Below are 27,271 nucleotides of genomic sequence, written 5' to 3'. Positions count from 1 at the left end.
AGATCTAAACATATTCTTATCTGGTCCCGGCCAGGCTTGTCTACAACCACAATTGAATTCACCCACTCTGTATGTTCTTCTACCTTAACTATGACTTTTAATTGCTCCATACGAGTCAGTTCCTTTTGGACTTTATCCCTTAGTGCCACTGGAACCTTCCGAGGTGCATGAATTACAGGTGGAACCTGTGGGTTGATTTTGATGGTGTATTTCTCTGGTAAGCAACCTAAGCCTTCAAATACATCTTTGTATTCAACTGCAACATCCCATTGATCTACTGGAGCTCTTTTCATTAAATTAACTCTTTGCACCAAATTTAAATTAATCACAGCCCGGAGACAGAGTACAGCTTGTGCATCAAAGTCTACTATGTGAAATTCCAACTCAGCTCTTTGATCTTTACATTTGCAATCCAGGTTACATTTACCAGACGCATGTAGTCTTTCTCCAGAGTAGGTTATTAATCTGATATTTGAATGCTGAAGTGGTTCAGCTTGCAAGGCTTTGTATGTTTTTAAAGACAATGCATTAGCCTGTGCTCCTGTGTCAATCTTAAAGGTCACATACTTGTGATCATTTATGAGAAGATCCACACACCATTCATCTTCCAGAGCTGTAGAATTCAATGTGTCAATGAAGAAATCGTGAGCATTTTTAGTTGTATCGGCTACTGAGAACATTTGTCTGCCTTGAAGTTTTCTATCTCTAGTTTACACATTTTAGCAAAATGATTAAGTTTGCCACATCTTCTGCATTCCTTCCCATATGCAGGACAAACATTTATATCATGATGACTGATACCACACTTGTAGTCGGCTTTTGCTGCTTCTACAGGCCTCTGTGGCATTTCCTTTTCTTGGGGGCTGGTAGTAGTGCCAGGGCTCCATTTGCTCTGAGGCTGGCTTACTTTTGGCTTTTCAAAGGTACTTTTGCCCTGTAAGGCATCCATTTGTTTTTCTGTTGCCCCAAAATCTTTCATCTGTTTTGCAGCCACTTCGTCTGCCCTGCATATATTCACTGCACACTCAAGGGTTAAATCACTCTCTCTCAGTAACTTGGCTCTCAATCTGTCTTTCTGAATGCCACACACGATGCGATCCTTAATAAGAGAATCACACAGCTCCCCAAATTCACAGGTCTGAGCCAAAAGCTTCAAATCAGTCACATATTGGTCTATACTTTCTCCTTCACTCTGTACTCTAGTGAAGAACCTGTGCCTTTCATAAGTAACATTTTTTCTGGGCACACAATGTGCTTCAAATTTATTCATCAAAACTTGAATTTTATATTTATCTGCATCATCATCAAACTGGAAAGTATTAAATACTCTTGCTTCTTTACCTGCCACATGCAGAAATAATGCTGACTGGAGTCTCTCATCTTTCTTATCTGCTCCACTTGCAATGCAGTACAATTCAAACCCTTGCTTCCATCTTCTCCAGTTCTCTGCTGCATTTCCTTCAAACACCAACTTTCCTGGAGGCTTCAGCTGGTCCATTTTTCACTGCCTTATGTTTTTAGGTAGTCTTCTGACACCATGTAATATTTACAAGATTTGAAATGAACTACAAATACTGGTTAGAAGGAACAAACTTTACTTAACAGTGTGTTGTTGCAGAATCAAGAGCTGTAATGTTCTAACCCAGACAGAGAGCTCTTCTTTCATTGTCCTGCTGGTCCCACCCCCAACTGATTCCCCCATACAACTATTTCTAATTCACTTGAGTTCCTACTCACATTACAATAAACACATTTCATTTCTCGGTGTTTAGAGATCCAAGATCCAAGTAATGGGACCATCCATCTACTTGTATAAAAAATAATCATAAATATCTAGTTAAACATTTGGGGGCAGTGGGAGTGTTAGGAGTATGCTGGCTGATCCAAGTTCAGCGACTCCTCTTTGTGACCTCACATCTTTGTCTTCTCTAAATGACTCAAGGGTGACTTAATAGCACTCATGAGCAAGACAAGGCCCAACCAGATTCTACTCTGGGACCAAACTCCATGAGCTGCCACCAATCCACCAGTTATCTGGATCATTATCTAGATTCTGGATAGTTATCTAGATTCTGGATAGTTATCTAGATCATTGCATACCTTCATTTAATACAGGTGTCCTTCCAACTTACCTCACTATAACAATGTGTTATTAAACCATACAGTAGGGCCCCTCTTCCCAGCGCTTCGCTTCCCGGCATTCCGCTAATGCGGTGGCTTTAATTCCCCCTTTTAAAGTCGATTTTTGCGATTTTGCAACATTCTCGCATCATTTTCGCACGATGCACCCCATTATAATCAATGGGGTTCCGCTTTACAGTGATCTCCGCTTTACGGCAGGGGTCCAGAATGGAACCTGCTGTATAAGCGGGGCCCGCCTGTATTATGTTCCCTCCAATTTGGCATATGTGTTCCAACACCACAGGTTAGAGCACCACACTGAAAGCTTTAGGTTAGCAGATTTCAGAGAGATAGTCATGTTATTATTCTACTTAGGTGACTACTGTTGGCGTGTGCGGATAGAGATCATACAAGGAAGAAATCCAAGGGTCGCATAGAACAGTAAATAAGCCAGGCCAGGCAAGTTTCTTGTAAGAGTCTTTACTAGGCAAAGACATTAGACACAGTTCTCTCATCATCAAACGCCTTCCCCCACACTAAGCCTCAACAAGATGTCCCCTTATCTACTTCCCAGCCAGCTGCTGACCTTGGCAAACCTGGTGCTCTGTTCTTCCAGCTTAACCCTTCTGCTTCAGGTTTCACTCTCTCTGCTAAAAACCCTGTCTGTGAGTCTCACAGCGTGCTTCACTGACCAACAGCCCCCACCTGAGACTCACAGATTACAAAACTTCATTGTTCATCATTACATTTCTACAACATTAACTTTTCATTACAATACATATCAGTACATGGTTTGTTTTTTCACAGTTTCTATTTACATTTACAGTTCAGCTTTTGTTTCTTTATTTCTTTATTCACACAAGTTTCACAATGTTTTGTTCACTTTTATTTGATAATACAATTTTATATTTCATTCCTCAATACAATATTTCCACATGAGATCCATTGTTTCTTTATCTATTGGCCCTTCTTTTTCCCATTCTACTGGATATTCATCTGTCTCATCACTTTTATGTGTAACATTAAATGTGAATCTCTGAGGTGGTTGTCCTTTCGTTTTTCTTTCTGATCTCCTAACAGTATCTATTTCCATTTCTTCCTCACTCTCAATTTTACTTGGACCTGCACCTGTGTTTGCACTTGTTCCTGTACTAGTTCCTGGCACTTCTGTATCTTGCATTGCCATGTCTTCACTTCTCAGTCTTTTTACAGTACGTTTGCCACCGTGAATAAGATCAGTCAATGCAGTCCTTAATGGAATTTGCTGTCCAAAAGGAACATCTGCTGCTTCCTGCTTGCTTGCACCTTCAAGGATAACTGTTTGACTGTCTCTCCAAGGTTTATCTATCACCTTTATGCTTCTGCTTAACACTAATTGTTGTTTCTCAGGCAACCAAACTCTATAATATGAATTCTGAAATCCCAAAACGTGTCCAGCCTGAGCTCTTGAGCCTAATTTACCATGTCTTTTCTGTTTTGCAATATGTACCCAGCATTTTGCCCCAAAACGCTCTATGTGTTTCACCCTGGGCTTTCTTCCAGTCAACTTCTCATAGGGAGACATGCCTATTGTTCTGTGCATAAGGCGGTTCTGAATGTATGTAGTGTACAGAATACATTCACCCCAATAAGTGTTATTCATATCAGCATCTGCTAGCATGGCTCTCATTGAATCCTGCAATGACCGGTTCCTCCTCTCTGCCGTTCCGTTGGAGGATGGGCTGAAGGGAGCAGTGAGACTCTGTATTATTCCCTTCTTTTCCAAATATGTTTTAAATGAATTACTGGTAAATTCTCCACCTCTATCTGATCTGATATTCTTGATAACAACCCCATATTGTGTCTCTGTTCTCTGTATAAATGCCTTTAATTTCTCTTCTGCTTCACTTTTCTTTTTCAATAAGAATACATGTGTAAATCTGGAGAAATCATCCACAATCACTAAATAAAACCTTGCTCCACCTTTTGAACATTGAAAAGGTCCAGCCAAATCCACATGTATGAGCTGATAGGGTTCAGTGGTCGTGCTTTCACAGCTCTTATTTACCGGAGTCACAGTCATTTTTGTTTTATAGCATACCTCACATTCATCTACATGCTCACAATGTGTTAATTTCAAATCTTGACTATGCTTTGGGGTGTTTTTCACTTTTTCATAATGTGCGTGTGCCAATTTTCTGTGCCATTCATGTAAACAATTGTCATGTTTATTTTTATTTACTCCTATCCAGGCACACGTGGGTTTATCAAGCTTGCTCTCAACCATAAACATTTGGTTCTGTAATTTCCCTTGCATACATATGTCACCATCCTTTCTCACAAAACATCTATCCCCTTCAAATGTAATTTTGCAACCTATTTGAGCCAATTTTCTCACTGATAGAATGTTATATTTTAAACCAGAAACCAATAATACATCTGTTAATATAGTTCCCAAAGTACTCAACCTGAGTGTGCCTCTTGCAATTGCGTCCTGAGTCGATCCGTCAGCCAGATAAATCTTCTCCTGTATCGGCTTTGAAGTGTAAAATAAACTAGAGTCTGTGATCAGGCAATTAGACGCTCCGCTGTCGAGAAGCCACTTAGAGTTAATTAGTTTATTGTCCTCCTTAGTAACAAAGTTCACGCTTGTTCTCTGACTTCCAAAGTCCCTGTTATTTCTCTTCTTTAAACAATGTCTCTGTATATGTCCACGGGACCCACAAAAATAACATATTTTAGTCTCTTGCCTGTGTCTTTGATATTGTTGTTGTTGTACAGCCACAGTCTCTTTTAACTCTGTTTTCTTATTCTCTTGTCTTCTATTCCACTCTTGTTGAAGTTTCTGTTCCACAAAGTCCAAATTTAGATTTCCGTCAGGTAAAGTTTCCAGACTTGAGACCATAACGTCCCATTTTTGATCCAATGAAGATAACAGGATATAGACCATCTGAATGTCACTATGATGCACTCCTCTATCTTGCAGCTCAGCATTTAATCTACGAAATTCAGCCAGATGCTCTGTCATAGTCACTTCATCTGTAAAACGCATCTGATAAAGTTTCCGTGCTAAGCACAGCCTGCTCCCTGCAGTTTGCTGCACATGAGCGGCTCTTAGCTTCTCCCACATCTGATTAGCTGTCGGCTCATTACTCACCAGCAACAGTTGAGAATCAGACAGCCCCAGAGTAATAAAAGCCTTCGCTTTCTCATCTTTCTTCAACCACGCTGCTGAAGGAGCTGCCGGAGGGGGGTTTTCTACGACATCATTCAAATCTTCTTTAATCAGAACTGCTCTCATTCTCCATTTCCAGCTGGAGTAGTTTACAGCATTCAGCCTCTCCATCGGCATCCCGGATAACAGGTTCACAGCCATGTTGCCCACTCTTACTTGCCTCTTTCTTGCACTTTGTTTCTCTCTGCAACAACGCCACGTCAACGACTCTCGAACCCGTTATCTTGTATGATAAGCTGGGCCCATAACCCCTGTTGGTGTGTGCGGATAGAGATCATACAAGGAAGAAATCCAAGGGTCGCATAGAACAGTAAATAAGCCAGGCCAGGCAAGTTTCTTGTAAGAGTCTTTACTAGGCAAAGACATTAGACACAGTTCTCTCATCATCAAACACCTTCCCCCACACTAAGCCTCAACAAGATGTCCCCTTATCTACTTCCCAGCCAGCTGCTGACCTTGGCAAACCTGGCGCTCTGTTCTTCCAGCTTAACCCTTCTGCTTCAGGTTTCACTCTCTCTGCTAAAAACCCTGTCTGTGAGTCTCACAGCATGCTTCACTGACCAACAACTACATCCTGCACCTGACAAAGTGTGCTCTGGTCTATGAAACCTTGTCCTACCATATTTGTTAATATTTAAGGTGTAACAGAACTATTTCCAGGCTGGTAGAAATTATCAGCAAGTTGTTCATGAAGCAAGTCAGTCAAGATAACAATGAGAACCAATGTCTGAGTCACATAATATTATTCTCTTGCCAATGTAGGAATGTACATTGAAGATAAAATGATATTACCCTCAACCTCAAGAATTGAAATTCTTACTTAGGATAACAGAAGGTCAAAACACTTAGGCGAACCCAGGACAAATTCTTATTTTGGAAATTTCTTTAGTATAGTGAGTAGGGCTGTATCCCATATTTGGCCAAAGCCTAAGCCCCGAGCCACATCGGGCCTCTTCAGAGGCTTTAGGGCCTCAGATGAGTTGGGTTTGTAGGTCTCTGGATTGCTATGGGTCAGGTACAGCAGCCCAGAGTGATCTAGGGCTATTGGGACAGGGCATGGGGGGGTGAACGACAACATCCAATGCTGGGTGCTGGCTTCTGGAGGGAGGAGGCTGCAGAACAGCTGCCAGAGAGTCCCCTAACTGATACCAACCTCCTCCATGGCTCTGACAGTCTGCTCCAATGATGTCCTCCCTTCAAAGCTGGCGTGCAAAGGAAGAGACTGATGTCGGCCAGGCCTAGACCTGAGACTCCGCCCTGCTCAGGCTCTCATGGGATTACTTGAGATAGCTAGTGATCCCTCAAGAGCAAGCAGAGAGGGACGGAAGCAAAGAAGGAGGACTCTTCCCCCCTTGGCTCGGGAGGCCACATGCTGTCCCATAAATATGCCCCATGCTGGGCACAATGCAGTTCTTGTTTGGTGCTGGTTGCATCCACCTGCTTTTGGGGAGGGGGAGAAGGAGATATAGCATCTCCTCTCCCCCCTCCTGATTATATTTTTAATTTTAAAAACCCTTAGCCCCACTCCCAAATAACTTCAGGGGCATATCCGGGGCAGGGTGGGTCGTCCTATCTTCAGGACAGGGCGGATTGGCTCTCCTTGGTGCCCACAGATTCAGGCCATGGGGCAGAACAGGAGGGCTGTGCACAGTTCTAATTGTTGGCAAGTATTGCCAGTAAGGTCTAAAATGAAAAATCCAGGGTAAGGTCGATAGGGAGGAAAATGTATTCCTTTAATCTTTATTAAGACTGTTCGGAGTTTCATTGATATTATATCATCATCATCATCTGCGTTTTTTAATCAATCAATATTTGTTAGAAAAGCAGGTATGAATGCTGGAAGTAAACAAGGTTTTTAAGAATTCATTCAAGAACAATAGGCAGATTAGTCTGGAAGACTCAACCTTTTGACTCTGTGTTGATTTTGTGGTCAAGAGAGTTATGAGTATACAGTATTAAATTCCACTGCCATAAGAAATATGGTATTCTTATGAACTAGGCTGCTTCTAGCTGGAGTTACTAAAAAACTCCAGAACCAGAAGAGAAGCCACAGATTGTTTTATGTGACAAGCATTTCTCATTTACTGAACACAGGATGTTGTAGACACTTAGCTTGGAATAAGCTTTATTGAACACAGTGGGATTTACCTTGAAGTAAAAATACATGTGATTGATGTGTCGGGGAACTAGATATTTCTTGAAGAATCACTGCTAGCCTTTGAAGGACCACATGGGGAAAAAGTGCTAAAAACTTCATATAATTTCTCCTTGGTCTCCTCAACCAGGCTTGCTTTATTTATTTATTTGTTATGGTTTGTACTGCATTATGTATGTATGTACATATTTTATTTAAAACATTTCTATCCAGCTCTTCCTCATATGAGATGATCCCAGAGCAGAACCATGGCATCCCAGGCCTAGCTCCTGTTAACCCTCCACACAGCAACCTATTATCTTGATGCATTTTCCCCATCAGTCACCAATACGCTGTGATCAGTATTTTTTAAATTTATTTTTTACTGCTAACCTTCACTTTAAAAACTTTTTACTTTTTGACTACTTTCCCCCCTCACTTTGTCTGTGCTGCCATCATATAACTCAAACCTTTATATTTTTCTATACCACTTGAATTAACCTTTCAGTAACTATGGATGAATGTGGGACAAAACAGATCAGAGTACTAGGTTTAAAAATAAACATAAAACATTCTCAATTTATTGAAGCTTATCTACTATATATTTTGGGAAGTTGTTTGTTTGTCTGTTCTCTACGCATTTGGACACCTCTTATGATATTGTAACTACATTTTGGTTCCTGTGATCAAGGAACAGGTTTTTGTCGACATTTGGATTCATTTGGATGCCATTTTGAATCAATATGTTGAACTGAAGCTTTCAACTGATTTTAACCACTGATTTCAAAATTGCCCTGATTTTTTTATTTGTTTACAGTTACCAAGTAATGCTGAGTATGAGGCTAGTAGTTCTGAATATTAACAGACATAAGATGAAGTAGAATGTCCACTAATTGACCAATTAAAACTAACCACCCTTTTGGTGTCTTTGATTCTGAAGCCAGAAACTTCCCCAAATATAACCATCTTTTTGTTAACAGTGACAGTGCCAATTTAACTTTTTTTAAAAAAACTTTTTTATTAATGCATGGAACCAAACATTACAATACAACAACAAAAAAGGAAGGAAGAAAGGAAGGAAGGAAGGAAGACATAATAAAGCAAACGACAGGCTTTCCAGGGGGTATACAGTTTAACAAAGAAAAAGTTCACATTACTCCAACAAAAGCTGGGCGGCATATCAAACAGTTTAAATAATTTCAATAATTTCATAAAATCAAGCATTTCACACTTCTAGGGGAATTGTCAGGAGGCAGCACTGACTATTGTTATTGCTAGCATATAAAATAAAATAACACTACATAGCTTAGAAGGTTTGGAGTTTTTCCTTCCCCTGCAAAAGTCTTCTATTATGTGTTATCTTTTCAAGGATGGCAATGTTCCAGACATTTTTAGACCATAAAGGAATCGTAAGATCATTTACAGTTTTCCATTTTTGTTCAATGGATATCCTTGCTGCAATTAAAGGAAAAAGAATAAGGTCTTTAAATTTAATATCAACCTTTTCATTTCAAACAAAGAGAGCAAACATAATTTAGGTGTGACTTGTACAGGTTCATGAACTATAACTATTTCCGATACTACCTCAGACTAAAATCTTGCCACTTCTGGGCAATCACACCAAAGGTGAAAATATGTACCCCTCTCCCCACAACCCCTAAAGTACAAAGGAAAGAGAAGGAATCACATGAGATAGTTGAAAAGGTGTCCTGTACCTACAGTGAGAGTTTGCTGCTTTGCTGCCTGCTAGTCTGCCTTCTATCTCTCTAGCGCCCAGCAGGAAACACAAGTCAGTTTAGTTCACAATAACCCTTTACATACATTATCATGTCTGAAAATATATAACATAATAAACTTTGCAACATAAACAGTATGCTTTATCTACAGAGTTACAATCAATTACCAGTAAAATACATAGCCAACCATAACATCCTAAATAACACATTAACAGATTTGTTGATATATGTAGTTTCCCCCCTCCCCCATTCTCAAAAGGAATTTGACTATCTGTAAATTTGATAGAAGGGACTAGGATTCATGCTTCCACACCAGCTTCTCTATTTTATTTTAATTGTGAGAATTCTCCATTAACTAGGCAACCCATGAAGTGACTTTGGATTTTACTTGCAGGTCATACACACTATTAAAAATCAGAGAGGGGAAAGTATTCTCTTAAAGTTGTTTAAATGACTTTATAATTTTTAGCATTATTAATTCATGGTACAAATAGTTTATAGTGCCAAGTTTAAAACTTCCTGTAATTAAAAGATGAAAAATGAAGGCACCATTACATTAAGAATTAATAGTACATTTCCTCCTTGAAAATGGATTTCCTATTTTGGTCACCACATTAAAGAAAAAAAGGAAATTAAAAAAAAACCCTGCAAGATGAACGGTAAGGCCCTATGCACACATAGTTAACGCAATATTTACAATGCAATCCTAATCATGTCTACTTAGATTATGTCATGTTGACTTCAACTAAACTTATTCCCAGGGAAGTGGGGTTAAGATTGTAGCCTTAGTTGCCTTAACTCTGTGATCACCAGGGCTCAGAAGGGGGGGGGCAAAATACCCAGGGCCCAGCCCTCTGAAGGGCCTGAGGCTCTGGTGGCCAGGACTGTGAAAACACAAACACATTACAAAATAAATCTTGGTATCTCAACAGACCAGAGAGTGGCTAAAATGTCTATTGCTAAATCAGTATATCCAAGTCTTTTTGGATAACTTTTACAGAGAGTGGGACAGGTGAGTATGACCTTGCTCCTGCTTCTCAATCTCTTGATGGCTTTTAATATAATTGACCACTGTATACTCCTTCATAGGCACCATGGAATGAGAATTGGGGGCACCCTATTACAGTGGTTCCAGTCCTACCTACAGGACTGAGTCCAGAGAATAGCATTGGGCGATTGTCTTTTGGCCCCCTGGCAGTTGTGTTGTTGGGTGTCACAGGATAGCATCTTATCCACAATGCTAGTTAATATCTATATAAAGCCGCTGGCAGCAGTCATTAAGAGTTTTGGGACAAGGTGTCATCAGTATGCTCATGACACTTTGCTCTATTTCTCCATAACATCTGAATCAGGAGAGGCTGTGTGGGCCCTGGACCTGGACTCAATAGTTGGATGGATGAAGGAAAATAAGCTGAGTTTGAATCCTGGCAAGACAGAGGCACTGCAGGTGAGTGGCTGGATTACTGCAATGCACTGTATGTGGGGCTTCCTGTCCACTTGACCCAGAAACTGCAATTAGTGCAGGATGCTGAAGACAGATTGCTGACAGTAGGAGACCCTGTCAGCATATAACACCTCTGCTCAGGGATCTGCACTGGTTGCTGATTTGTTACTGGGCCACGTTTAAGATGTTAATAATGACATATAAACCCCTTAACAATTTGGGACTAAGTTACTTGCGGGACTGCCTTACCCCATATGGGCCCCCTTGAGTACTTCGATCTGTACAACTGGCACTGTTACAGATGCTGCATAATACTCATTCCACACATGTAAGAAATTGTTCTTTTAGTGTGGCAGCGCCTACTCTTTGGAACTCCCCATCTACTGACATCAGGCAGGCTCCTTCGCTGTACCCTTTTTGGCACCCACTTAAGATTTTTTTTGTTTGGGAAAGCCTATCCAGACACATTGATGCTAATGTGTTTTAATCTTTTTAGTCTGTTGCTATTTCAATTGTTTTTAAAAATGGTTTTATTTGTTTTATCAATAATTTTTATGGGGCTTTTTGTAAACAATTTAGAGGGATTTTTTACAATCAAGAGTTATATAAATTCTATTAAATGAATAAAAAATAAACACCAACATTTATTAATATGATATAGACATGGTAAAGTGCAACTATACACCTTGAGACCAGAACTATTAGTAGTAGGCCCCAGTTCACAGTTCATAGAACTGTATCAGCACTCCTAATTAAGTAGTATAGTAATGCAGTAGTACTCAAAATGTTAAGTTTATTTTCACTTGGGGTTATGAATAGTGCTATTTCCAATAAACATTTTAACTAACCTGTTCTGATATTAACACTGCTATCATTTTCACTTTGAAGAGATAATCCATAAAGATGCCGCCTAAGAGAGTTCTTCTAAGGCACGGGGACAACTGAAAGTGCCATGCCCAATGGCTCCTCAAATCCTAGACCAGGGGTGGCTACTCCGTGGCTCTCCAGATGCTGCTGGACTACAGCTCCCATCATCCCTGACCATGAGCTGTGTTGGCTGAGACTGATGGGAGCTGTAGTTCAGCAGCACCTGGAGAGCCACGGAGTGGCCACCCCTGTCCTAGACCCAGCATTACATATAAACATTGTTAACACCTGGGTTACATACAAACCTAAACCATGGTTTAAGCATTCAAATGTAATGTTTAATTACACATGATACCAAAAGAATGAAACAGCATTCGTTTCACCCAATTTCTCACCTGGGGCAATACAAACATCTTCTCCCTACCTAGGGAGATTAAGCCCATTCCCACCAACAGGCTCTCCCCTTGTGGGGTGCCGTACACTACCCTGATTGTCATGGGCTCTGCAGAGCGTTCCTGGAATGATCAGGAAGAGGAGGAGATCTGGGACCCAGGGGAGGGACCCAGTGGTTTACAAGAGTAGGAAGCTGAAACAGGAGATGTCTTCAGCACTTTAGTCAGTGACAGCTCTGCCCCCTTAGTTTCAGTTCCAACAGAAGAAACACTGCTGTCTGAGAATAAGCCGGCCCCTATTCATCCTCTTCCCCCTTCCTTGTCATCCAGCCACTGCTGCTCCTCCATTTTGGGTGGCAGAATCAGAGGCTGGACCAGAAACAGTGTCTGAGGAAGATCTGCCTGACCTGACTCCACCCCCATCACCAGGGATGCATTAGCAGATGTGCAGACAAGCACAGTTAGTACTGTTACGACATGTGCTCTTGGGAACCTGAGTGTGTGAATTTGCCACCCTCATGTCCCATGAAACACACCTCCTTGAGAGGAGGGGATCTTTTGCTAGGGATAAAACAAGCGTTTTGCCCTGAAGTGTGCCTAAATGGTGCATCTATTTATCCCAAGAAATGCAGGTCCAAACCAAAATAAAGCAAAGCTTTCTTTTATTGAGAGAAAGAGTAGAAAAGCGTTACAGAATTACTTGGGTGCATGGCAGCATTAATCATTAATATCCTAACCCATTCATAACTTTAAACTAAAGAAATCAAAGGACCCTATTACTATAAGAGATGAAAGGTAGGAGAGATTATCTATCCTATGCCCAGAGTGGGCGGTTGAATACAGCTGAAGCTATGTGGAAGAGCTCTGATCCAAAACCAGGAAGGAATCTCTTGGTCTTAAGGTTTTGCACCGAGACCCAGAGTCTCCCCGGTTCTGTCCCTGCAGTCCTTGATGCGTTCCTTGAGAGCGTAGTAGGAGCTCTGGTGTTCCTCGGCCCCCCTTCCTCTTTTTTCCTCTCCTCCTTTTTTTCTCTACCTTCAAGCCTCGGTTTTAAAAGACTTTTTCCTCTCTCCCCCTCTTGCCCAGGAGGGTATGAAAGTCTGGTGATGTTGTGTATGTGTGTGTGTATCTCTAACTGACCCTGAAAACTAAAGCTCCTAACAAACAATGGGATTCACTGTGGGTGAGGGAAATTTGCGAAAGAACAAGATAACATTTATGCAGAACATTTATGCCGTAGCTTTAGTTTTGTATCTTAATTTCTGCCCTTGTTACTCTTCGCACAAAACCTCGTGGGAAAGCATAACCAGCCACACCATTAGGTGGGGGTGTGGGGTGGGAATTGTAGTGTTAGTAGGCTCCATGGTCCTGCCTCGTAACAGTACCTACTCTTTGCCCTGTTTGTAGGAGCACCCGCTTGCTAACCAAGTCCTCGCACAAACAGAGCGTCCACCCTGAGCCTTCTTAAAGAGTCTTGAGGGCCGTGTCTAATTGCTGCAACAACGTCTTAACTTGAGTAGTCATACTCTGTACTGCCATGTAGAAATGCAGGATCCTGTGTAACCTATAAGCTGATTGATGAAATGCTCCAAGCTGACATTCCACATTAAACATAATGAAGAAAAACACACCAGTGAGTCTGAGTCTGAATCCAACAGGGTTGGCCAGAACACTGATGTTTTGTGAGAGGGCAGTTTATAAATACTTTTAAAAATAAAATAAAATAAACGAACCCAGGATGACACTCCATGCATTTGGTGAAGTGGACTGTAGTCTATGAAAGCCATTATAAACTGTGGCACCTTAAAGACTCTTTGCTGCCTTTACACACAGACACACATTAGAACCAGCTACAGTTTATTTTGTCCTTCTTAAGCAATATCCTTACATTTGCTTTTACATCTTTGGGCAGATTCTATGCAAACGCCCAAAAGAATCTCAAAGGCAATGTCACATTCATTCAAGCTACACGTGGAAGACTCCCCCCCCTATAACCTCACAGACCTATTAAAAGACCACTGGCTGGCATCCATAACTGAAAGTACTCTTGTCACTTCAGTCTAGACATGATCTTATCTAAAAGCCTCTTAGGTCATTTCTTATTCTGAAGCACTATCCAAATTTTTTGTTGGATCTTTAAATATATTAGTCTGATTATTTTATTACAGCAACTGTGTCATTGATCAAAGAATGAAAATGTGAGAACTGATCTAATGAGTTCAAGTTATGGTAATTTAAACAGTGTTCCCTTTCTAAAGGTAGCCACATTTGTCTAAAGGTAGAGGAACAAAACAAGCATTCAAAATAACAGCAGCATCATTCAGGAACTTTTAGTCAACATTTTGAAAGAAACTATTTCAACAGAGACAATGGGTGCCATTCAATGGGTGTCCCTCTGCTGACACAATAAGGAAGGAGGCCATTTTTGGCAATGTCCCCTACCTTCTACAGCCCTCTGTGTCCATCAATTCTACTCTGAGAGTTTGGGGACCCTCCAAAGTAGATATGGAGGGCATGGAGGGCTGCAAGGGAGAGAAGGAATCGCCAAAATTTGCCTTTCTTTGTGTTTTACCGATAGATGGCTTCCACCAACAGAGAGACACAAACTGGATGCTATCCAGTACTCCTTCCTTTCTTAACCCCCAAATCCCTTAGTCCTTCTATAAGGCTCAAATCTCACCCCAGTGTACAGATTTCTAGAGAGCAGAAGCCTACTGCATGGTCACAAATTTAACGAGTTTACTTATTTATTTAATTTATTTATTTATTTATTGCTTTTGTATACCACCCCATAGCTGAAGCTCTCTGGGCTATTTACAACAATTAAAAGCATTACAAACAAATATACAAATTTTAAAACACAAAAAATAATAATTTAAAAACACATGCTAAAATGCCTGAGAAGAGGAAAGTCTTGACCTGGAGCCAAAAAGATAACAGTGTTGGTGCCAGGTGCACCTCGTCAGGGAGATCGTTCCATAATTTGGGGACCACCACTGAGAAGGCCCTCTCCCTTGTTGCCAGTCTCCCAGCTTCCCTTGGAGCAGGCACCCGGAGGAGGGCCTTGGATGTTGCGCACAGTGTACAGGTGGGTTCGTGTTGGGAGAGGTGTTCCATCAGGTATTGTTGTCCTAAGCAGTGTAAGGCTTTATAGGTTAAAACCAGCACCTTGAATCGAGCTCAGAAACATACAGGCAGCCAATGCAAGTGGGCCAGAATCAGTTTTATATGTTTGAAACTGATATATAATCTGGCTGCTGCATTTTGCACAAACTGCTGTTTCCAAAGAGCGCTGTCCTGCCCAGAGTCCGAGAGACGAGACAGAGGCAAGACTGGAATTAATTCTTGTTTTATTAGAGTAACGGTTACATCGAAAGCAGTGTGCTTCATAGACCTCTCTATGCTGACTCACCACTGACCCTAACTAGACTACCTAAGCATGCTCTGCAGCATGTGGAGTAACTTGACTCAGCACCCCAATCAGGGGGGCATCACCTTAAATAGGAAAGGTCTCCGCCCGTAATCTCTGACTCCTTCGAAGTTCCACCTTCCGACCAACCCGCTTCTTGCGCCATCTCGCGAGGGGGGGGTGAGCCTCCACCTGCTCATCTGACAATGCAGGCTCGCTAGGTGCCAGCTCGACTTCAGGGGGCGGGGAACCCACTGGCGGGGAAGCATGTGAAGTGCTAGGCGGGGAGTCCTGAGGGGTAGAGTTGGCGCACGTGCAAGGCCATCCCCCAATGGCTCTGTTGGGGTGCTTGTAGGTGGAGCGAGCTCTGCGTTGATGGGAGGACTGTCTGTGGGAACTGGTGGGCTGTCAACTTCACCCCCTCCCTCAATGCCCTCGAAAACCTCATCCACCTCTGGCTTCTCTCCCTGATCTATCTGGGGAAGCTGGGGCTCGACCGACTCCTCTCCCTGCTCCTCCTGGGGGAGTTGGGGCTCAACAAGCACATTGCAGTAATCTAATTTGGTGGTTACCAGAGCATGGACAACTTAATCCATGGAATTCAAGATGTGGTGATGGCCACTATCTTAGATGTTTTTAAAGGGGGTTAGACAAATCCATGGAAGATAATACAATCCATGGCTGCTAGTTACGATGACTGTTAGCCAGGATCAGAGACACTGTGCCTCTGAATACTAACTGAGGAACAAAAGTAGAACAGGGCTATTGCCCTCATGTCCTGCATTTGGGGTTCCCAGGTCATATGGTTAGCCACTGTGGAAAAACAGTGCTAGATTAGATAGGGCTCCTCTTATGGACTCAGCCTGCCCAAGCAGGTGGCCATGGGCCCTCCTAAACTGGAAGGGTTATAACGGCTTCATGTTTGGACTGGTACTTTCTTGTTTAAACTACATGTCTTTCTGGGTCTGGTGTGTTTCAGTGTTTTCTTCAGGTCTGACTTCTAGGTTGGCTGCTTGGCTTCGCTTCTGGATCCTAGTTTTCAGCTCCTGACTTATCTCTGACATGCCTATAGCCCAGCCCTGACACATTAGTACCTCTTGAATTCCAATACTCAAGAGACTGTTATCTTAAGAATGAAGTCAAATCTCCTATTTTGACTAATTGTCATTGATGAACCATCATGAATTTGATCCCTCTTTTCTTGGACTTTGCAAATGAACTTGTCATGCATAACTTGTTTGTTTCAAAGGTAAATATAACACAAATCTTTTAAGTATATTTTTAAACTAGGTTAAGTAGCTGCATATACCTGTACAGTTACATCCATGCACAGTCTGGATTTCAAGTCAAACACTATAGGGTCCTTGTGGATCTTTTTATTGTAGTTATGAGTGATGTCAATCTCTAGAGAAGCATGTTTTGCTGCTGCAATATGTCAGTAGGTATTAAATGGCTGGGGACAGCTTAGAGGTAGATTGCTACACTAAGTGCCCAAAGAAGTTTGGTCCATTTTGTTACTTGTCCATTAACCTTTACAGGTACAATGTTTAATGAACTGAATAGTTTGCCAATTTAAAAGGGTCCCAGGCTATGGTCTGAAGGCACATAAGGCCAGCACCTTGCTGTAGCCAAGCAGGATCAGGTGTGGTCAGTGCCTGGATGGGAGACCGCCTGGGAACCATATGTAAGCTGCCTTGGGTTTCTATCGTAGAAAGAAAGGTGGGGTATAAATAAATAAAAAGGTACCCAAATTTAACATGCAAGTATTTAATTTTTTTTTAAAAAAAATCCGTACTTAGAAATCTGTGAGTGGTAGACACCTTCATAGAAAAAGCAGTCCTCCTTTCAAGCACAGAAGGAAATGCCTCTTCTGAAATACTGCAAGCTGTAGCCCATGTGTGCATCATACAAAAGCAATGAAAGTATGCTGGTTTTAGAAGTACTAATCTGTATGCAAAATAATTGAGATTTAATTGAAATATTAACATTCACACTATTGACTAATACTCATTTAATCAAGTGACGGTCCTATTACTTTTGCTCTGCTTATGCTCCAGCAATCATTTCGGCATTCATGGCTTGGTTTGTTTTTTTTAAAAAAATCAAATAGATTCTCACTGTTGCAGGATGCCCAATATGACAAAAAAAAAAAAAGTTAAACAGGGCTTAAGCATGAAGACTGAAAAAAATAAAATACATGCCACTGCTCCAGATACAAATTGCCAGCAGTCAATAAAAAGGAAAGAATTTGGAGAGTTACAGAACCAGAAAACCAGGGCCAAATCCAGCATAACTGCTGGGTTCCACAGCCATGTTGTCTCCCATAGGTTACTAGCAGTATCATCGAACTCAATCCAAATTGTCTTTTTTATCCTTGTCACGTAACAGATTATGATCAGCACTGTTCTTTTATTTTGACTCTCTAGATCAATGCATTCAGTTTTCCTACATATGCATTATTACTATTATTTTGTTTTTATGGGATACTGCTTTTCTTTATCATGCATTCTTGCTTTGCTTTTTTAGTAAAGTTGTATTGTAGATCACAGGTCTAATTTTTTTAACTATTTAGCCACAATTAAGTGTTGTCAGTTTCAACAAACCAACTTGTGTTTTTGAGTAGAAACAAGTGTCTACTCTCCCAACATTCTCTAGAGAGAGAAAAAAACCAGCATAGCAACTTACATGCAGCATTGAAAGACATGTGCATTGAGCCTAAACTATGTGCAGTGCTCATGGTCAGGAGAGTCTGAGCAAAACAGGTGACTTTTGAATAAGTGTTAGAAGTACTTAACAATTGGTGCCTCCTGAATTACAGGCGGGAGATCATTTCAAAGGGAAGGTGCCACAATGGAGGCCACTTTTATATTGCCATCAGACGCACTATCAGCAGGGTCTCCCATGAAGATCTCAGTGATCTACTGAGCCTGCATAGAGGGGAAGCCAGTCCTTTAGGTAACCTGGTTCCAAGTTATTCAGAGCTTTATATGTTAACATCTTGAAGATGGCTCAATAGCTAAAAAGCAGCCAGTGCAGTTCCTTCAACATAGGTGAAATATGTACATGGCCAGGCATTCCAAACAATATCCTGGCCACCAAATTCTGCACTAGCTTCAACTTTTAATTCAATCTCAAGCGCAGCCTCACACCGAGTGCATTACAGTAATCCAGTTGTTATCAATGTGTGAATCACAGTGCCTAAGCTATCACTGTCCCCTAGTTGGCACAACAAGTGCAGTTAGCAAATGCAGTTGCTGCTCCTCCCGACCAATGCTATTTGAAACTCAAGTGACAGTAATGGAACTAAGAGCATCCCAAACTACATACATGCTCCTTCGGGGGATTGCAACCTCATTGAAAGCAGGCAAGTCTTCTAATTCCCAGGCCTGAGAATCACTCACCTACAGCATCTCTGTCTTATCAGGCCTTTTGCAGCCCAGCACTGCATCTAGCCACTGGTTCAGGATATGCACACCCTCTCCCTGTTCATACATTATGAAGAAACAGAGCTGAGTGTCATCAACATAACTGCTGACACATCACCCTAAATCTTTTAATTACTGTGCCCAGTGGCTTTATGTTATGCTAGTTAAATTGCATTGGGGACAGGATGGTACCCTGAAGCTAAACTGTCATTCATGACTTATCAAGTTTGAGTTTGGGTTTCTTCAGCAGGAATATGTGGGACTGCCCTTGAAGACAGTTCAGAGTCTCTAACTAGTGTAGAATGTAATAGTACTCCTCCTAAGGACATTCCCTACATATTCTCTACGTAAGAATGTAAGTACATAAGAGCCCTGCTAGATCAGGCCAAAGGCCCATCTAGTCCAGCATCCTGTTCCCAGTGGCCAGCCAGATGTCTAAGGAAAGCAGAACCTGAGTGCAATAGCACTTTCCTACTTTTGATTCTCAGCAATTGGTATTCGGAAGCATACTGCCTCTGACAGTGGAGGTAGAACATAGCTATCATGGTTAGTAGCCATTAATAGCCTTATTCTCCATGAATTTACCTAATCTTCTTTTAAAGCCACCCAAGTTGACTGCTATCACTATATAATTTAGGAGCAAATTCCATAGTCTAGCTACCAATTTCTTTTGTCTTCCAAAAACTTCCATCATTCAGCTTCATTAGATGGCACTCAGTTCTAGAATTATGAGAGGAAGGAAAAACTTTTTCTCCCTATACACTTTTCCCACACCATGCATATATCTTATACACCTCTGATTATATGGATTAATATGGAAGCTTATAGCCAAAATCGTCTATGTGCCTGGGGGACCAACAGTTGCTCCAACCCCTTTATAATTTTGGTTGCCTTTTCTGAACTTTTCCCCTGCTGTACAATATCCTTTTTGAGCTGAGAACTGTACACAATATTCCCAGCCTAGTCACACCATACATTTGTCTGACAGCTTTATGATACTGACCATTTATTTTCAATCCCTTTCCTAATTACCAATGATACCAAATTGTTCAAGGTGGCTGGCAAAAAAAGGGGGGGATTTCAAGAAGCTCCCAAAAAGCTCTCCCCAAACTGAGGGGGCACTAAAATGGTGATTCAATATAAATATCAAGTGATGCACTTACGGGTAAAAATCCTAACTTCCCATATATGTTTATGGAATCTGAACAGACAGTGACTGACCAGGAAATATTGGATGAAAATGCTAACCCAGCATGTGGCAGATGTGAAAAGGCAAATTCCATATTAGGGATCATGAGAAAAGGGAAACTGGCAATATCATAATGCCATTATATAAATCTATTGTGTGCTTGGAATACTGTATTCAGTTCTGTCTAATCACCACTTCTCAAAAAAGGATATTATACAGCTGGAAAAGGTTCAGAAAAGGGCAACCAAAATTATCATGGGGCTGGGCAACTCCCCTATGAAAAAAAGACTCAACATTAGGGCTTTTTTGTCTAGAAAAAAGCTGTGTTCTGGTCTAATGCCACATCCCATGGGCAAAGCAGCAAGGCAGGTCAGGAGTTGCAGTACCATGAGTAGCTCCAAGTGAGGAACTTGCTCTGATAGAGGTTGGGAGCAGATTATGGTTTTTTGTGAAGAACTTCAGAGCCTGAAAGGGCCAACCCTTTGGCCTAAAGACAGACATGCCTACTCTGTTCCATAGCCTCCTCCCTGGCACACTCCCTGCACTGCTTGGCTGGGGAAGTGTGGTGGGAGGCATCTGGTTCATCAGGCTCAGGCAAATGTGCCTATGAGAGTTCCTGGCATAGGCCCTACAGGCCCTAGGGGCACAAGAGGTTCTTCTGTGGGGTGCTGTCTGGCAGCCTTGGGCATAGCAATCTCACGATCTCCAGCAGCTGGCTCAGAGACCTGAACTTGGTCCAGCTTCTTAGCTGATGTCTCTGCAGCCTCCATGTCTGAACTGCTGCTGGATTCAGGGCTCATGACAGCAAGGGAGAAAATGAGAGAGGTGTATAAAATTATGGTGTGTGTGGAGAAAGTGTACAGAGAGATGCATTTCTCCCTCTCTCATATTACTAGAGCTCAAGAACATCCAATGGACCTGAACATTGGTCAGCACTGAGTTACTATGGAATTCACTTCCACAAGATGTAGTAATGGCGCCAATTTGGGTGTCTTTAAAAGGGAGTTAGTGTTATCCTCCATGAATTTGTCTATCAATGACAACTAGCAATTATGGCTATTTACTACCTCCAGGAGCAGAGGCAGTACGTCTCTGAATACCAGATGCAAGGGAGTACAGGAAGGGAGAGTGCAGTTGTGCTCATGTCTTGCTTGCTAGCTTCCCATAGGCATCTGGTTAGTCACTGTGAGAATAGGATGCTAGACAAGATGGGCTATTGGTCTGATCCAACAGGGTTCTTGTTATATTCTTATGAATTTGAGGGGAGTCACAGAAGTTTGACCAGATATTTGACCTTTTGAAATCTAAAGCAGGGGTAGCAGTCAGAAACCCAGGGAAAGGCAGAGTGCAGGCCCAAGTATGGGTTTAATGAAATGACTGTAGTAAAACCAGATATGTATAATAAGGCCTACCTGAATCTTTTGTGGCTGACCAAGATAATTCAGCTTCTCTAGACAGAAAATGGGCCCTAAGTAAAACTTGGGTTGCAATCTTTCAGATTCTGGAATGTTCAAACTACTATAAAAAACATAAGACATCGTCTACTGCTGGAGTCTATTTGCTCCCACTATGTTCTGTAAGTATTTGTACATAATACAAATGCTAGAGGGATACCAGAAGTCTCCAGTGCTCTCACTTTCTCATCCATATGAAACAAAACCCTGGAGCACTGTACTTGGATTTCTCAGTGTCTTGGGAAACAAGTTTGGTTTAGCAATATATTCCAGCATTTCTATTCCTTATTACTTGTTCTTAAAATACTGTTGTCCACCTTACCTCTTAGAGTGGTATTTTAAAAAATCCAAGTATGAATACACAAAAAGAAAAACCTATCCTACCTAGATAGTGATTCTATTAATTGTTCATGACTTTTAGTTTCCCTTTAAATCTTTTTTCCCCAGCTATAACAAAGTTATATGGGCATTTGCCCATATTCTTCCTTCTCTTCCAATTTTTCCTCTGCTCAAGTTATACATTCTTTTTGGAGCAGAATGTGTATGTGTTTTGAAAAATGAAATGGACTGCCTTCAAGTCAATTCTGACTTATGGCGACCCTATGAATAGGGTTTTCATGGTAAGCGGTATTCAGAGGGGGTTTACCATTGCCTTCCTCTGAGACCGAGAGGCAGTGACTGGCCCAAGGTCACCCAGTAAGCTTCATGGCTGTGTGGGGATTTGAACCCTGGTCTCCCAGGTTGTAGTTCAACACCTTAACCACTACACCACACTGGCTCTTATTTCTGAAAGAATCCTTTAAAAATCACATGTAAATTCAAGCCTACAATCAAAGTGAAACTGTAAATTTGCTGAAAACAATGATGATAGTCTGTTCAAATTGATCACCATTGTTTTCAGCAAGACTTGGATGAACCGCTAACTTTATCGTAAGATCACACTTCTGGACATGTATTGCTCGAACGTTTCACAAAGAAGAAATGAAATATTTCCTTCAAATTAATAACAATAGAAAGAAATACTAGCAATTTCCCAGGGCTTTCTAAAAGCAATCCCCAGGGACAAAACTATCTTTATTTCAGAAAAGAAAAAGATAAAAAGATGCCATCATGAGAAGCAATAAAATCTCAAGAGAACAAAAGATGACACTAACACATTTCCCCCCCTAAAAGGCCAAGAATGCAAAGCTGTTACAGATATTGAAATGTAACTAGTGCACTCATGGAAACAATGTTTCAGTAACAGCTTTGGTTACAGAAATCCTCACATTTTCTAAGAAGCAGATTCGGTGGAAATGGTTTGACATATAATAGTGAACAATTAGAAATCCTTTTTCCAAAATATGAGATTTCAACATCTAAAAAGTGTTTCCTCACAGATATGCAACAGAAAATTAAGCACACTTAAACTTTATTGAAATCAAAGTTAAGCATGTGTGGAGGACCATACAATGCCCTTGTAAGGCAGGAAATCGTGCACTGGGCGAGCCATATTTTGTCACAAGATCACTTTATATATCTCCAAGAATTCAAATAAAGACTGTATGCAACTCATACCAATGTCTGTCTCATAAATGAATAAAATCCAGAGTACAAAATGCACTAGTTTATTACATTTGCAGTTGATTTAGAGTTTATTAGTTTGGAGTTTGATGCAGATGTAACTTACTGAATTATCTTGTTTTAATCATTGAAGCAACTATTGTGGTTTACAATCTGTGTGGGTTGGTAACTTGCCTGGGTTTATTCAATAAATATGTTTTTAGAACATCTTACTATCACATTTACTGGTTTACAGGCATCAATGTTAACTGATCCTGTTTATAGTGAATATGCATACCATTCCATCAGCCTACTACTTTGAGAACACTGACAGTCCTTAGATCTTGCAGGAGCCCATTCCATAAACTGGGAACCAGATTTCATACACGCTGCATGAAACAGAGTGTCTGTCTCATGTCTACAAAAAATAACTGTGAAATTGATGAATAGTTATTTGGATTGGATGCAAATTCACACCAATGAGCTGACAGTTACAAATGTCCAGCATACATATTTGTACACTACAGATAATAAGCTTTTAGAAGGAGCAGTGTTCCATCTGATACCTTTGTTTGGCACAATTAGCCAAAATCTGGTTCTTGGCTCATGAAAACCTTATTGTTAACTTGCTTTAAATATATATATATAATCTGACCCTTATTTGATTCCTGCTCAGATTCCTTTCTCAAGGCTGCCAATTTCCAGGGGCACCCGGAGGGGGGGAATCCTGCATCTCAACCTGTCCACTTAACCCAAACAGAAAATTCCTCAAAAGCTATTCTGAATCCAATTATTATTTGTATTGTCTGTTGAACCTTGACTTCAGATCCAGGTTCCACGCAGCTGTTGGAACCTAACAGGTTTGTTAAACAGGGTCATATTTAGCTCTTGGCAGGACTCCAAACACAGGCCTACAGCAGGGTTTCTCCTGGTGAGTTATGCTTAAGGGGGACATTACACATGTAATTCACTATGCAAGAATACAACAAAACCCCTTTGCAAAGAAAAAAATGGATAACGTGTTGCTGGCAATTTTTGATCATGTTTACATCAGGATGCCTTATAGTCCTCTGTTTCTTTTCACTTCAAGTATTTCCTTTATATGGAGTGTATAGCACTTCTAATTGCATCTACAACTGTGTAGTTAATTGAGTTGTTGCTCATGCTAGTAGAGTATGCATGCAGCTCCTTGTTCAGCTCAGCCAGGGGTTCAGGGTCTTTCTGAGAGTCTGCATGAATATGCTATCAAGTGTCCTGTTCTAGGTCACCAGTGTACCTTCTGTGCTCTGACAAAGATACTCGGGTGTTTGCAATTACCTCTTAACATCTGGTCATTCTTTGAACTATATAAACCTGTTTGATAGTGTGTCCAGTTCAGAGAGGGAACCACCGTCGGAGACAAGGGTGCAATCAATTCTTGTTTTATTAAAGTAATGGATACATCAAAGGCTGTGTCATAGAAACCCCTATGCTAACTCACTACAATCCCTAAGTGCACTCTAGACATGCTCTGCAACTTGTGAGGAAAGTTGACTCAGCGTCCACTTCTGGGCGCGGTAGTCTCAAATAAGAGAGGTCTTGGGGCGTAACCCCTCACTTCATCACACACATGCCTCCTTCTGCCCTGTCCACTTCTCCCGACATTGTGAGCGTGGTGGGGGGGGCGAGCCTCCGAGGGCTCATCAGAAAGCACAGGTTCCTGATCGGCAGGCAGAAGAGCGGAGGATGGGGAAGCGTTGGGCATTTCTAAGATACCGCTTGGTGAAGGAGGAGTGTCTGCTCTCTCAGGAGCATCCCCCAACAGTCCCGTGAGAGCGCTGGGGGGCCGAGCGCTGTCCCATTGAGGGGCAGGACCAGCCGTGGGAACTGGCGGGGCGGGCAACTTGCTCTCTTCCCCAAGGTTGGGGTTAGACTCAACAACAGCTGGATCGTCCATGCTCCCTAACAGCTGAGGCTTCTGAAACTCATGCCTTCCCTCTCCTTCCCGAGGAAGGAGACTGGGTCCGTCACCCCTGGGCTCAACGTAGTGTCAATTAACCATTAGGACTTGGCATCTTTCCTTCAGAAGTTTGTAAAGGGGTTTCAGTGATTTTGCATTTCTTTCTTAATAGGACTCTTGGTTTTATCTTCCTTTAGTGCTACTCTACTTCACCTCATGGTCTGTAACTTTTGGCTGTAAAAGTGTTCCTTTGCTAGGATAACATTTTTTTTATATGACTACCCATATAAAAAGTTTCCAGCAGCATGTTTTATTATTATTATTATTATTATTATTATTATTATTATTATTATTATTATTATTATTATTATTATTACTATTATTATTTATACCCCACCTTTCAGCCCAAAGCCCTCAAGGCAGCTTACAGAAGACACAAATATAAAAATACAATATAAGAATACATCAATAAAAACAAAACAATACAATAAAGGAATACAATTTATAGTTCCAGGGTCTGCTTAACTATCTCTCCTTCAGTTGCTTGTCCACAGAAAATCTCCACAGCTGTCAAGTTTTCTGTCTACAGAGAAAAAAAGTTCAGGTTGTGCCTCTTTCCATGCCTTTCTCAGAATTTGTTTGGTTAAGTTCACGTCCCTTTCAGCAAGACAGGTGGTTTCTTGTTAGTATGGGCTGGTGGTAATCATGTGGGGAAATCTCCAGTCTTCTGCAAGCTTTTGGAATTCTGCTTATGTGTACTGAAGGCCATTTTCTGAGAAGAAATGACTGTAAGCCAGGCCTCACAAATTATTATTTATTAAAGTTTATATCCTGCCCTTCCTCCCAAATGAGCCCAGGAACTTGGGGAGATTTATTAGTGCTTGCTTTATAATTGTATTACCTCGAAGTACCTCGTGTAGTAATTGACTAATAAGAGCTTGTCCTTGAAACAGTTCCATTGCTAGCTCTTACTAGGCCCAGCTGAGTAGAGGTTGAATTGTTGCGAGCTCTCTGCAGTTCCATCTCTGGGACTTCACACAGATGCTACAGTTCCAGACCTCTGACAGACAGGCTCCCACATGGTGGTCACCCTCTTGTATTTGAGTTTGCTCTGTTAAGAATCTTACCCATAACCATATAATCTCTATCTGCAAAGACATAACATTCTCCATTAACAACAGCTGCCCGCTTCCAAGTCATCAATTGTTTCAACTTGGCCTTGAATATCTTCTCTCTGACTGGAGGCATTCATCTGCAGTAGGCCTCAAATAATACAGACTGGTTATGTTTTTCCTGTCTGATTCTTTAATCTTTCCATTAGAGACCTATGCTTTACTTATACCTCTGCTCATTGGATTAGTATATATTAGACCTCTAATCTGATCTGGTCTTGCAAAAAATATTATTTATTATTATAATTATAAACTAATGTATAGGCTGTCATTTTGAACATAGCCCACACAATGCATTTATATCATAAAAACACAATATGATATAATACAAAAAAATCTAAACAATTTGTAAGGCAGCAGTACAAACATTGTTTTAAAACACAGGCAGTTAAAACGAGTAGCACAGTAATATAAATTCTAGAAGATAAAAAGATATATCTTTTCAAACATCTTTCCAAATTAAAATTGTACAATAAAGCCTATTAACAAAAAATGCCTGAAATAAGTATGTTTGTAAAACTCACTTAAAGCTTTGTAGATTTGAAGCATCCCTTTCTCTTCACCTTAATCAAGAATGACTGGTACCATTAGAGACTTGATGATAGTTGTCAGAGATCAAGGAGTCCAAGCATGGTTTCTTAAGCGATGGTCTCACCACTGCCACTTTTAGAGCAGTGTGGACTGTGCCCGTCTTTCAGGTGGCATTAACCATCTCCAAAATCTTATTCTTCAAACACATCCTGGCAGCTTTTATTAGCCATGAGGGGCACAGGTTCAGAGAACAATTGATATGCCTCAAACTGCCAAGTACCTTGTCCATATGTTCAGGTTGTACAAGCACAAAGGTATCCATAATAGTATGACAGAAAAGTGCCCTAGTCCTATCCACTTCTGATTTTGTTATAACTTTCTGTAATAACCGTCAGCGTTTGCATCCAAGACACTGCAGATATGAACAATTTTATCCATGAAGTGGAAAGCAAACTGGTCACAGCAGGCCTTTGAATATTTTATATCATTGGTCTCCTGGGCCTCCACAAATGATGCCATTAACCACCCTAAAGAACCACTCTGGCCAACACTGTATAGTTGCAATGTGGTGGTGAAATAAGATTTCTCTGCCACCATCGCTGTCATAGAGCAAGTCACGTAAGGCTCTCATGTATGTTCAATCATGCTCGCAATGCATTCTCTGCCATCAGCTCTTTACATTCCGTCTAGTCCTCTGTTTTT

The 27,271-nt window shown here is 41.1% G+C and overlaps 1 long non-coding RNA gene across 2 annotated transcripts in view; it reads right to left on the bottom strand.

Annotated features, from left to right (window-relative positions):
• Window positions 1-8,536: 8,536 nt before the first annotated feature.
• LOC133383191 (uncharacterized) overlaps window positions 8,537-27,271 on the bottom strand; it is a 31,678-nt gene continuing 12,943 nt past the window's right edge. For both annotated transcript variants that reach the window (XR_009762208.1, XR_009762207.1), the window contains exon 3: window positions 8,537-8,924. This is a non-coding gene — a long non-coding RNA (uncharacterized LOC133383191). The remainder of the gene's footprint in view (window positions 8,925-27,271) is intronic.

Source organism: Rhineura floridana, chromosome 4 (assembly GCF_030035675.1).
Source record: "Rhineura floridana isolate rRhiFlo1 chromosome 4, rRhiFlo1.hap2, whole genome shotgun sequence".
Classification (NCBI taxonomy): domain Eukaryota; kingdom Metazoa; phylum Chordata; class Lepidosauria; order Squamata; family Rhineuridae; genus Rhineura; species Rhineura floridana.
This window is presented reverse-complemented; position numbering and strand designations above follow the sequence as displayed.